This window comes from Athene noctua, chromosome 14, assembly GCF_965140245.1.
Source record: "Athene noctua chromosome 14, bAthNoc1.hap1.1, whole genome shotgun sequence".
NCBI classification, from domain to species: domain Eukaryota; kingdom Metazoa; phylum Chordata; class Aves; order Strigiformes; family Strigidae; genus Athene; species Athene noctua.
The window spans coordinates 13,379,619-13,393,485 of NC_134050.1; the positions used below are offsets into that span (position 1 = coordinate 13,379,619).

At 41.0% G+C, this 13,867-nt stretch overlaps 1 protein-coding gene across 11 annotated transcripts in view; it reads left to right on the plus strand.

Moving 5' to 3' along the window:
• LMO1 (LIM domain only 1) overlaps window positions 1–13,867 on the plus strand; it is a 280,507-nt gene that overhangs the window by 224,798 nt on the left and 41,842 nt on the right. The window lies entirely within an intron of this gene.

Sequence of the window (13,867 nt, forward strand, 5' to 3'; positions counted from 1 at the left end):
ACAACCTGATGCCTTCTTTAGCACGTTGCCTACCACGGTGTACAACTGAACTGCTCAGTCACCAGTAGTTTCTAGGACAAATGTGGTAAGTCTAATCACAACTTTTTAATGAGATTTTTCAAAGGATGCTTTGTGGCTTGGGTCTTTCCTCATAGCTTGTACACTGTAAGCAAAGAGTAAAACTGAGGCAGAGCAGAATGCTTCTGTAGCCATCCAGGTGGACTCCCATCGATGGCGCTGCCTCTTGCCAGAGACCTCCACCTTGGCGGCACTTTGTGTATTGAAAGTGGAAGCTATACCTTAACTTTTAAGGCACTATTGGTAGCTATTATCTCCTTGTTTCATTGCACTTTTATAAATGTATGAAGTGTGCTGTGTAATGGGTGTGTTGCTGGATTCTCTGATCTTTTTTTTTTTTAGAAATCTCTTTAAATGTAAAAAAAAAAAGTCATAGGCAGTTGTCATTCAGAAGTAGAAGAAATTACTGAATATTTACAAGATGGGAAACAGCTTTTCTCTGGGAGCCAAAGAGCTTGGAGAAATTGGAAGTTAGGCATTTTGGCAGCAACATTGATTTTACTTGAATATATGTATTGCTTTTTTAAAATATTTATGAGAGAAATAACTTGTAATTCAAAGTCTCTTGTTTTCCTGTGTCAGATTGGTGCTAATCATGTATTGTGAATAGTACTGAAAGCTGCCCAGTGCTAATAAGTTCGAGTGATATGATTTTTGTTCCTCAACCCATATCTGTCTTCTGGTATTTTAAAACTGAATTAATACTGTACTGGATGATAATTGGGAAAGGAGGCTTGGCTATTGAAAATAATGGATGGATGCTTACTTACGACCAAAGGTCTTCTGCTGAAGTTTCTCTCCTCCCTCTCTCTGCCTTGCCTTCCAAAAAAAGGGGTGAGGGTGGAATATGACCCAATATTTTTACATCTAGTATTTTGAGGTCTTTGATAATTTTAGAAATCAAAATGAATTAATCTGGTGTATTTGCGTGCGTAGAATCTGAATCTAGTTTCTGGAATGGGATGTGAGGTTTTGTTTCACTCTGATGTGAAGCACTTGGCACAATGAAAAAATGTGAATTGACTTTTCACAAAGATTTTTACACCTTTAAAATATGAGACCAAATGGAAATGCATCATTATCAGTGCCCTCTTCTATGCAGATTTGATCAAATTTTGACTAAGAGTTGACCAGTGTGGGGTCAGTGCCCGTGTATAAATTGCCTTGCCCTTCTGAATGTATCCTGTGCTAATGAAGTTGGCACCCTAAAACTGTGAAATATTCTTATTCAGGGGAAAAAAAATATAAAAAAATCCCAGGCTTTATTTCTTGTTGGGTTCTCATAAGTTTCTCTGTTAACACAGTAGAACTTTTTTTTAAAAAAAAGTAGATGTGAAGCATCTGTTACACATCTTCTAGATCAGCTTTGCAGTTGACTGGACTGTGGATAAAAGACACGCTAAGTGGTTGAGTATTGCTTATGCTGGGAAAACAAATGAAGCTAACAGGGTTTCAAAGGCTTTGAAGCGGAGTCGCTCTCAGAGGTGTTCAGTTGTTTTCTTTGGCAATATAAGTTGAAGCAAGCTAGTTTACTTTATTAGAGGCATAAGGCTACTCTTGTAACCTTCCTCTGACTAAGATGAATTTGGCTGATTGACCTTATTTCTTTATGGACCACACGTGTTGTGCTGGGTCTGGGTTTTTTTTGTTCTTACCCCTCTTTAGGACTCATCTCTTTTAAAGGACAGAAGCATTTTCCATATTTTGTTAAATCTTCCTTTTCAATTTGTGTTTCCCTATAGAACTGTGTTCTGCTATGATGGAGCAATGCAAATCAAGTAGAATAGCCCAAATTAATTCTTCACATTGGCGGCAGTACGGATTGCCTGCATGGAATCAGTAATGCATCATGGAGGGATCAAATTTTGGAGTATAATGTGTGAATAATGCTTGACACAAAACAAAAATTCAGTCATCATAATAGCAATTAGGAAAAAGCTGCAGCTTATCCCAGCTGTAATCTCTGTTAACAATGAAGCACAGCCTGGTAATCAGCATGTATGGTATGAAATACACTAATAGAAATCACGGCTCTTTGTTATGTGTGTGTGGGGTGAAAGTTTCCTTTTAGCTAACTTGTACTGTGTTAACTAGACATAGTATCCTTCAACCAAATTATTGAGTGTGTGTGCACTTGTAAAAACACTGATCAGCTGTGTGTTCGTCCCGATGTTTGCATAGACAGTAACACCCCAAATCACGGATCCTTTGTGTTTTCAAGCAGAACTCTGATTAAAAGGATTGCAAGAGTAGGCCAAGTAAATAATATACTGGAGCACTCCATTAAACATGTCCCTATATACAAACCTTGGGTTTTATTTTTAAAAATATTCCATAATTTCTTTAGAAATGAAAAGAAAAATACAGATATTCAGTGGTTGTGTGCACTGGGATTGGAGAATGGGTCTTGTGTTGATGGGAGGTATTCAGGGCAATGAATATTAGGTAATTTGAAACTGGATTAGTAGCAGCAGTTGGGTTCCCTGTTGTGCAAGAACCCATCTTACCCTGCACAGAAGGAAAGAAAAGCAACATTTGGAATTAGAAAAGCAGTGAAATTGATTGTATAATGGCAATCACAGGAATGGTGCCACAGTGCCCTAGCCGGGACAACAGACCTGTGAGCTGACTTCACAGATGAGTGTGCCAGCTCCCATCTGGGGGTGCCTATAGGTAGATGGATATGGAGAGATACCTACCTCCAGCAAGATAGGTCCTGACAGTCTGCTTCTGTTAAAAATCATTATATAGGCACAAAAATAAAGCATGTCCAGGTTGTACGCAAGCCTAATATGAAATAGTGCCATATAGGAAGAAGAGCTGTTCTACATGCTGCTGGTGTCTTGTTCTCTTTTTAACATACCTTTCTCAGATATACCTATTGAAGAATCATACAAAGGGAGAGGAGGGAAAATGGCAGGGTGGCTTCTTCCTCACATGACATGGAATTGAATTTTTCTGTTGTCTAATATTCTTGGAGCTGCCTCCGCGCCCCATGCCTTTCTACCTTGGACCTTCTCTGTGGTCCAACACTGTCTGGTTTCCCATTTAAAAAGAAACACTCACATCTTCCCGGACATCAGCTTATTCAAAGAATGCTTGATTCAGGTCACCAAAGACCCTATATTTACCTATTTATTGGATTTTGAGGGCTTGATCTTGACACACATAGTCAGTGTAATTTCAGAGGCTTGGTCTGTCTTTAGTTCATGACACTGTCTCCTTTTGTGACTCAGATGTACAGCAGTGGATTAATGTATTTATGAAGAAGAGGTAGAAGGTTGTAAAAGCATGAATAAGGCTAGAGCACACTTGGCAGCAGAATAAACCACGAGACTCTGTTTGACCAGAAATTACAAAAAAAAAATAATCTAAAACCCCAAATAATTTGGAATGTTTCTCCAGAGGCTGACCAAGTGAGAAGCTGGAGGTAGTCTTCCTAGAGGTGCCCTCCATTCCTGGAAATGTCAAATACAGAGGCATGGAAGTACTGCATGATAGTAAGTGCCTAAACCTTTTCAAGAATTGGAAGGTTCTGTGGTTGGAGCACTGATAACCTAGATCTCTAGTGAAATCTCACCCTATGGGAAGAAAAGGAGTGAAAGGAGTTAGCAGGCCTAATAGGAGCGAACTGCTTTGTAGAGGAGTGTTCCTACCAGGCTATCAAATAGTTCTTAGTGTTTGCTCAGACTGGGTAGGCATCTGTATAGGGGCTCATCATTCTTCGTTCCCAGATGCCGGTGAGATGTGATAGTTGTCTCATTGACATAACAAGTGTTAAAACAGTGTAGGAACATTTTTCAGCTTGGGTAATAGGGTAAAGGAAGAAGCTAGTTCTTGGAAATGAGTCTGCTCTAATTTTGGTTTAATACAGTAGAAAGGATGCTTGTTACTCTGGCAGTGGAACATAATTTGTCTTCTTTGGAGTTAGTGTTAAATTTTATTATCTTTAATAGATACAATGTGAACATGTCAGCCTGTTTGTCATAGCCATTCTGAAAATGCTGTCTTATGGTAGAATCTTCGGAAAAATTCCTTTTAAGAGCAGTGCATTATTAATAAAGTAATCCATTAGGTCTGGTGATAAAGGGTCACAGCAGAGTCTGAAATACGTTTCTTAAATGGTTAAGAAATTTATCATGGTTGGAGGATTAATTGATTTCATTTGGAGGCTTTCTTAAGGTTTTCAGGCTTTGTGTTTGGAGATGGTCTTACTCTCTTTGCAAATGTGCTTGCTGCTCAAAGTTTTGCTTCACTGTCATTAGCATGAACTATTACATTTCTGCTAAAGGCAAACTGTTCTTTTAGCATTATGACTGATTACATCTGTGAGGAATCTTACTTAGGTAAAGAATATGAAAGTTTATGGCAAATAAGGTATTTTACTTGAAATCAATTCAAAATCAGAATAATGGTATCAAGCATTAAGTGTTGCGATGTAAGAATAGAAAAGGCACTGCAGATGCTGCTAAATGCTGAACTATAAAACTCTAATGGGTCTATATCTTTTTAAAATTGGACAGAACTGTCATCATTTAGAATACATAGACATTGTTTTAAACCGTATAGAAATCACTGCCCCCAACTTCAATAATGTGCGTAACTGTTGCCAGGGAATGATTTATTCAGTGAATGTAGCTCCTATTCACTGAAGACTTGGGGGTGGAGGGAAGGGCGATTTAAAATGAAAGTTGTTCACTATTAGATTAACATAATTAAACCTATAGATGGTCTGAGAACAATTCACTGCAGCTACTGTTTTTTAATTCTCAGTGTGTAAGTGTGTGTTTTGTCTGTCCTCCAACAGGATGACTCCCGAGCCCAAGTTTTCAAACACGATGTTGGGTGCTATCTGTGCAAACAGATGCTCAACTCTTCTTTCCAGTGAATGTTCTTGCAAACTAGTTTCTTCATACATTGCACATCAAAGCAGATAATGGATGCTGTTGTCCAAATTTAGAGGGTTTTTAAATTTCATTGAACATTTCTGAATTCTTTACGCCAGTGTTCAGGGTTCCTTGCATGCTAATCAAACTCTGAAAGGGTGATTTGGGCAGTGGAAGTAATATTTGCCTTCTTTTTAAACTGTTGATTTCAACAGTTCTGGTTTTTCTTAAAGAAAAGGTGGAGGATTGTTGCATATTCATGACTGAACTGCAGAGAACTTGGACCAGAATTAAACAATTAACCCTCTCACCAATGTAAACATCCATTTGAGTGGAAGCCAGGGATGTTCCTACTTGGTTTATTATGGATCTGAGATATAGAAATGTATTCCAGAGGACTGTGTTTCTAATAAATAAAAAGGCATAATGAGAATGTAACTGGGAAGGAAGACAAAAGCAGCCATGCTTTAAATTGTTAATGATGGTGCCAGTGGCTGCAGCTTTACCACAGCTGTTTAAATTGATCAGCTAGTGAAAATGTTTTGTTTTGGCATTTTCCCTGCATGTGCAACTCTTTCGAAGGGACTTCTGGAAGCTTTTCAAAGGGGAATCATGATCTTTTTTTAAACCAGGCCTAGAACACCAGAGTTTCCAGTATTTTGGTATCCAATATTTAAGGATGCAGTTCAGTTTTTCTTTGTAAAGTTTTTGGCTGATGAGCCATTTTCTTCCCCTACTAGTCTTCTTTCTAACACCCCCTCCACCCCCAAAATATTGCAAATTACTCGCTACCCATAGGAGATGAGGCAGCAGCACACTTCCTAGCTCTCCTTTTTTCCCCCATCTCCCCTATTTTCTCTAGTGCTACTGAGCTTGATCAGAAAAGCAGAAAGGTGCTATGTCAATTTGCTATGCATCTTTTGGTCAAGCATCCAGTGTGAAATTGTTCTGTAAAATGTACTTTTTCAGAGGGAACTTGCTACTAATTTGTTTCCTGGTTGGCTCTACCTTGCAGCTGATGTGAGTTAACCAATACCTCTTTAATGCTTGTATCGTTTCCTTCTGTTCCAGAGATGTGGATATACATTTCAAAAGGATGCAATCCCTTTGAGTCGAGTAGGTAGGGGAAGGTTGTGCTTTCTGTATATTGACAAGTGATGTACGGGTGGAGGACTGACTTGAGGTGGTGAGCCTTGGTGTGTTTTGCAGAACACCTCCAGCCTTGGCTTCCCACCTGAAAGAGCTCATGAGCAGGCCTACCTGGGACTTGGCGCGAAGCCTCTTCCCGGCACTCTTGATGGCAGGTGACTCGTGGATAGGCCATGCCTTAGATAATGTTGAGCAGCTTGGTTTCTGCCTAATGTACTTGCAGTACAGGGGTGGGTATTGAACATTATTCAGAATCCATTATATATTTATCTTTATACTCCTTTGTGGAAAATTATTTCTGTAAGTACCCTGTTATGGTTATGAAAGCCCAAACCAAGCATCAGTCTCAAACCCTTTGACCTGTCTGCACAGAATGGAGATCTGTTTTGAAAAGGACTCCTTTATATCTGTTTTTACTCCATGCCCTTCCATTCATTTGCCTATACAAAGCAATAAAGGGTAAAACTAAAGTAACATAAATTGGTCTGTCTTCCTGAATCCATGTCTCGCTAATGTACCCAGATTAACTCAACTGTAAATTGTCTCCTTTGGATGTCGTGTCTTGCTAAAAGTTTCCTATATGATTCATGATTTGGATTGCTTTTAACAGCTATTGGCTAAGCAATATGGTAAATGTACAAGGTGATGCAATTGGCATTAGTGAGAGGATGCACAGGAGCATGTAATGCAGTCAATACTACATTAACTACTGATGCCCAATTACAGAAACTGGAAGAGTGGCTTTTAGGAGCATTAGGACTTGCAGAAGAGCTGAGATCACCTGCCGCTCCTTGCCTAAAAGCTTCACCCTTTATGCGCTGGGATCAAAGCAAACATTTAGTTGCTATTTTGTCATGTATAACAACGAAGGTATTTTTCCCCCTTTTTTTCCAAAAAGTGTCACACTGATGCTTTTAGCACATGTAAAATCCTATCTCCATATTTCAAGATTCTCCTTCCATCTCCTGGGGCAAGACTTTATTTGAATAACAACTCTTTAACCACCCCTGCATTTACTGTTTCTCTGAAGCTTACTACTTTAGCCATTTTTTCTTTTAAAGAAATACTAAGTGCAATTTAGAGTGTCCTATTTCAGTGTGTCAGACAGGGCTCCCCTTCTCTCCCCCCAGCTCCTTTCCTTTTCTAATCTGTATATGATTGTTTGTGACCTCAGCTGGCTTGAAGCCTCTAGAAAGAGTGTTTTAAAATACAACCAGATACCACATAAAACAGGATATTTGAGTCTGTGACCTCTCTGCAGTCCACGTTCAGATTAAGCACACATTGTTTCCACCATTGCTTTTAAAACCCATTTGCAGTAGACGGCAAAGGACCACATTACACTAAAAGACAGCGCATACTTTTAGATTGAGCTGAGTGTGATCACAGCTTCTAAATCCATTTTAAAAATAATGAGCAGTGTCACTGCTGCATGGCAAAACTAGCAACCCACAAAGTTCCTCTGGACTTGGAGTGAGATGGGAAATTAAGCAGCTCTAAGAACACTGAAATATTTTAATATTAAAGACAGCTGGCAGGTGGCTTACTGCTCTTGTTGCAACATTTGTCTTTACTTCCAGCTATGATCCTTGGCATATCGCTGCTGCTTTTAATCCTCAAAGCATTTTGCCAGTATTAAGGTATTTGTACACCCCAAGTTCGCATTCCCTGGAACTAAGGCCTGGGTATCTGGGGGGATGTGCCTGACCCCCCTGAGACATGGGTGGGCTTCTGAGCAAGTTGCCCCAGTTTTGTTCAGTTCTGCTTTCTCTCTGCACACCCCTTGCTCCCCTGCCCAACAGGAGAGGAGGGTGGCATGTGCTGGGCCTGGCTCCCAGCTTGCCTGCTCCCCCAGGCTGGGTTTGGAGGTCAGAGCTCTGCACAAGAAAGGAGAAATAACTTCTGGATCTCCTGGGAAGGATGGAGCACTACTGCAACTGTTGCTAACCTTGACTGTTGTTGGGGCAGTTGTGTTGATCCTCTCAATAGTCAATTTATTCTATTTTTTTAATATCCCTGAAGTTCAGCCCAAGGAATTGCAAATTGTTGAGGAAAAACCTTCACTAGCTTATCTGCCTAACATAATTATGAGCATCAGTCACATTTCCCTCTTATTCCTGACATGATGATAAGTGTCATTCGTGTTCCCCTCTGCTGTTTCATGCATGTGACAGAAAAATGTGGTAAGACTATGCTGTGAAACATCCTGACGGTCTACAGGTGCTTTCTTAGCGACCCTTTTTTGGTAGATGGTGCCTTAACTTCTTAGCCAGCTGGTGTGTTGGTTCTCCATGGGATTGCTCCAAGGTCCCATGGAGCCCTGCCCACCTCTAGTGACTCTCTCAGTATTCAGCTGGGCCAGGGGTGTTTGCTGTGGCCGGAGGAAGGAGGGACTGGAAGGCCGGGGGCAGAGGAGGAGCGCTGTTATTTTTAACAGGACTGTTGCTTTCAGTTCCTGATCGATGCTCTTTTGAACATCCGGGGGGAGGGAGCAAGCAGAAGGTAACCTGCTGGTTTTCTCCTTGCACTAATGTGTTTAAAAGGTGGCACCAGCAGTGGAGGCGTGGGGGAACTTGACTGAGCTCTGCCTTTAGGGTGGCTTCAACACAGACAAGTATCCCATGCTTGATGCACTTTCCAAGCTGTACAAACAATGCTTTAAATGTCTGAAGTACCCAGCAGGGCAAGTCAAAACGTCCTTGAGCAACTTTGTATTTAGACAGTGTTTTCTCTTTTCCTTTGATCAGGAGGGAACAGATGTGTCTCTTCTTCTGTGTGTGTTTGCACACACCCCCTGATGCACACCCATTCCCTGTCCTTGTGCAGGGGCTGCAGTATTTAGGGTAGGCTGTTATTCCTTTTTGTTCTTTCTTATTGCTGTTTTTTTCCAGGGAATCTAAGTTGGAATTTAGAGAGGTCAGACTAAACAAGGTTTTAACTTACTCTCACTCATTCCCTTATCTCTCTTTAATTTGGATAGAGAAAAAAAATATAATAAGGCTCCCTTTAAAAAAAATGTATGCGTATGTATAATCGATTCATTGACTAGTCTTTTTGGGGGTTTTTAAGCATTCAGTCTAAGTGGGCTGCTCAGTGAAATTTGTACATTCATAAAATAGCTGATTGAAAAGCAATATTTCAGATAAATACAAGCCAGCGATCTATCAGCAGTTGTAATAAAAGCTGGGCTTCAGGCTGTGATTTTATTTTGAAATAATAAGAATTGCTTTATTCTTTTTACTTGAGTTACCATGGTAATTCTGTCGTGTAGCAGTGTTATATTGATTTAGAAAGTGGACAGTAATATTTCTTTTGTGTTATTCTGTTTCTAGGGGTTGATTTCTAATTTCCACTTGGAGATTACTTTTATAAATTTCTTAAGTCCTTCCACTTTTTTCTCTAGCAGTGTAATTTTCCTCTCACACATTGCTATTTTCTGAGCTTATTGGTTTGCTCTTATTTTAAATTAAACTTGCTGGTTTCAAATATTGAAATGACATCTTTGTCTGTGTCTGTACTTTGGTTTAGCAAAATATTACAGTCTGCTGTTTTATGCTTAATAATTTAAGGGAAGCTTTATGTCTGCCATCAGTGGTTGTTGGTAACTTATGACTAAACCAACACAGAGCTTAAACCTCTGACATTTTAATACTGTGTAATGGTGATTCCACCCTGAACACTTTCTTTTTTTAAAATTTGCCCTGTGTGTGTATATGCCAAAGACAATGACAATTAAATTCTGAAGACATAAAGAGCAGGTTTTGGGTGGAGCTGGCTCTTGGCCACTTTAGGTCTCTGTCGCATTTGAGAGAACCACTGGTTTTGTCCATCACACGGGTACCATTCCTGGTTGCCCATCTTCCTCATGCATGAAAGAAGCTTCAGATTTCCTGAAAGCAAAACTTCAACTTGCAGAAGTGTGTGTGCATACCCAGTGGCTGACAAAAGATAACGAATTGCTTCAGCTCTGTACAGGATTGTTATACCTTAGGTATGGAGCGCTGCTCTTAGATCGCTGCAGCTTTAAGAAGTGACAGCCTAAACAGGATGCGACTGTTCCTTGTGGCATCTCTTTCTTTTTTTGTGAATGAGAAATAATGCTTGTATTCCAAACCTGGGAGATGAGGGCAATGAACCTCAAGCATTGCTGTTTTCAGAAGTGGTATTTTAGATCCTGAAACCAAAGCCATGAATTCTGCTTTCAAACAGAGGTCAATCAGCTTGCCTTTTAGTATAGAGGGTGGGAAAGCTACTTAGTGAGGACTAAGTACAAATTTCCTGATCTCATGAAAATGTCAGTGAAAGGTTTTGCGGTGCAGATAACTGATGGGAGGGGGACTGAAGTCATGTTCTGTTGCCCTTTGGTTTCATTCCTGTGTGAAGCTCCCATCAGTAAGGAGTCCAGGAGTCCCAGATGATCTCTGCTGAGATTGCTGGACCAGCTACAAGCAGGAGTTACCATCAGCTGGAAATAACAGAAGAGGGGAAGAGTGGCATGGACATGTAGTGGTTGACCTCAAAAGGACTGAGATATGAGGTAGCTGGGAAGAGGCAAATGCAATTCTGGAATAGATTAAACAAGAAACTGCTAATAATGATTACTATTAAGAATGCTGGAGAGACAAGGTCTATCAGTGCCCATTGCGGGTAAACCATGGATCACTCACTCTCAGAGACAGTAAATCCATGTGGAAATAGGAGCAAAGAGGATACTCATGAAGACAGAGGGGTCTGTGCTTCAACTTGTCTACCTTTGCAAAATGAAGGCTGACTTCTCTGCCCTGTATGAGGACGCTGGGAGGGAAAAAACCAGAAAGGAAGGAACACTGACTTCATACCCCAAAAGATTTTATTGTCATTAGAACAAGTAGTTGGTAATTATTAAGAATATTTCTAGGCTAGCAACTTGAAAGCTTCTAGGCTTCAGAAGAGTTGGTGTCTAGATCAGCCTTCCCCAGAGAACAGTGGAGGCATGAAGCTGAATTGTTTTGGTTAGAGAAAGAGATGGTATGATAGCCTCCGGCTGCAGGAGGTGGCACTCACTAGTCCTTCTCGGTCGTCAGTCCGTGCTGAGGCATTTATGTCACAGTGTATGGAGCCCTGTCAGTGTTTCCATATAAAACCTATATTTTCATGAACATTCATTTATGGTGAAAGTCTGCACATAAGATCCTGCCTGAGGATACCTTTTTCTTTCCTATTAAAATTTTATAAACCCGTCACTTGGCTGGGATTTTTAGTTCTCTGTGAAAGTAAAATAGAAGGGGGGCCCTGATGGGGAGGCACAGAGGGTATAGTGTCATTTTCTTCCTCAATGCTTCCTTTTTTTTAAAAAAAAAAAAAACAAAAACAACACAAGCTACAAGCTTACAGGTGAACTCCTAGACGGGAATGGCAAAAGCCATGTCTGCAGGTTCTGAACTTCTTTTCAGTGATCTGATTTGGTTTGATCTGAGTGTGAAAATGCATAAGCAGCTGCTGTTCCCAGAAGTCTTCCCTAGCTCTTCTGCATGTGTGTTAGAGTGCAGGTGTTGCCTGTGCTGTTTGGCTTGAGAGCAGTGATGCACAAACTTTAAAACCTTTAAATAGGTCTTGACCTGTGAGGCTGTAATGGCCCTTGGAGCCTTTACGGCCCATCGGGTGATGTCTGTTACACATTACTCTGTAATAGCTCCAGAATAAATAATTTTTTAAAGTCAGTAATTATATCTCTCCACAGTGGAGTGCAATGGCTCCGCATGCTAAAATGCAGTTTTAAAGTAATGCAACAGGAGACTGTTTAATGTCTCTGACAGTCTCAGCACTGAGCATAAGTCCTCTGCTTTCTTTCTACAGCATTTTCTTTCTCATTGCTTACTCATATTACAGTATATCCATGCTACCAGGAGCTGATATCTCACCCCACATTCTCTGTGATGTGTCAAACAAGTATTTGATACTATGGGTCTCCTCAAAATAATACTTTGGTCTTTCCCCATCACACCTGCTTTTCAGGAGGAGCTTCAGCTGATAATTTGCACTCATCTTAGTAGGGCTCTGTGCTCTAGAGAGCAATCTTGCCCTGGCAGGAGAAAGGACTAGATGATTTAATAGATTTTTCCTTTATAAGCATTTCTCTCTGTATCTGATCTTTTCATGGGATAAAGTGCTGCCTGCATCCTAAGTTGGGATTTGGGTTTGCTACCCCCTACCTAAAATGTATTTTCTTTCCCTATGGTTCATTCAATTATAACTCTAGGATATATCTTCTGGGACTGAGTAATTGGCTAGGTCAGAAGTAATCTTTATTTTCACTAGAGAGATGTTTACAAACTGATGCTGTAGTATCTCTTTAAAACCCACTGAGAATCTGATTAAAGGCCTGAGGATCTTCTGCAAAGATTGCCTGCTCCCAGTTGACTTGAAAGGGTCAGCGTGCTGTCACAGTTTCAACGACTAAGAATTAACTTAAGGCTGATTCAAATGCTACTCTCTGTGTATAGCATTGATTGGACTGCTTTCAGATGGCAAGAGGTAACTTTATACTGTAGCATGTGTGAACTCCATTTAGTTAAATAGGAAAGCTGAATGAATATGGTTGCTTGTGGCACAAGAGCTCAAAGGTGAACGCATTCTACCCCTTCTGCCCTGAATTAAATACTTTGGGGAGAGTGGGAGAGAAACATAATTCTCGTGGTAACATACTTGGGATACTGACTGCTGCAGCTGTTCTTCGCCAAGTGCAGCTCCTAAGTTTAGCATAATTTTTAGTTCTCTTCCCCTACGCATGGCCCACCCTGTAGGCTTGACCTTAATGAGATGGGATTGCTTGTAGTGGCAACAGCAGCAGTGCTCTTTCAAATGGGAAAAAAACCCAGACCCAATAACATGAGTTTGGTGCAGCATTATTGATGCCTCTTTTTCAGGAACTGGTAGTAGCCCTAAGATTTTTAAGCTGGTTCCATGTGAGCATCAATGCTAAAAGTGCATTAATGGGGGAAACAGCTGGTGTTGACCCACACAAAGCTGTGGGGTTTGTGGTGCCATACTTCCAGTTTCCAGCCTTAGCTTTTAAAAAGGGCTTTTAAAAAGGCCCTGCTGAAGGCAGCCACCTGACATAATGACGTGCTCTGTGGGGAAGCAAGGCCAGGCTGCAGACTGGGGTATTCTAGTGCTGTTGGTGCGTGCACCAAAGCAGGCAGCGCTGCTGCTCCTGCTGCAGCTGAGCCCCTCGTGTGGAAGTTCTGCTGAGCATCTTGTGGAAAGAAGATGAGCTGTGCCGAGGTGTGCTCCTGAGGACCTGCTTCTGCCTGCCAGCCTCTCCGCCAAGGCAGTGGTTGCCTCGAGCTGATGAAGCTCCACCAGCATTAAACTTGCAGCCAGGATGCAGGGGCCAGCTGGTGTCAGTCAGTGAGCACCTTGCTGCTTCAAAGAAAAGGTGGGGATTCCAGGTTTCTTGCCTCCTGTAATGTCTGGTAAGCTAAAGGCCTTTCTGGTAACAGCACCTAGGCCCTTCTTGGGGTTTCACAGATGCATTAGTACTGTCCACGAGTGAACGATCTCAAGGATTTGGTGCATCTGTGTTAAAGGATTCAAGGTTTCCTTGGGTAATTTCTGGAAGATTCTTCCTGGTCTTGGAGTGAGTGTGTCACAGCTGTAGGCCAAGATCTTAGGCTAACATAAAGCCTTGGTGTGGTTTTTTTTGCTTTTTCTTGCCTTTTTTGTCTTGCAACTGTTGTAATAAGTCCAGGAGGAGGAGATGCTGGAAATGCTGA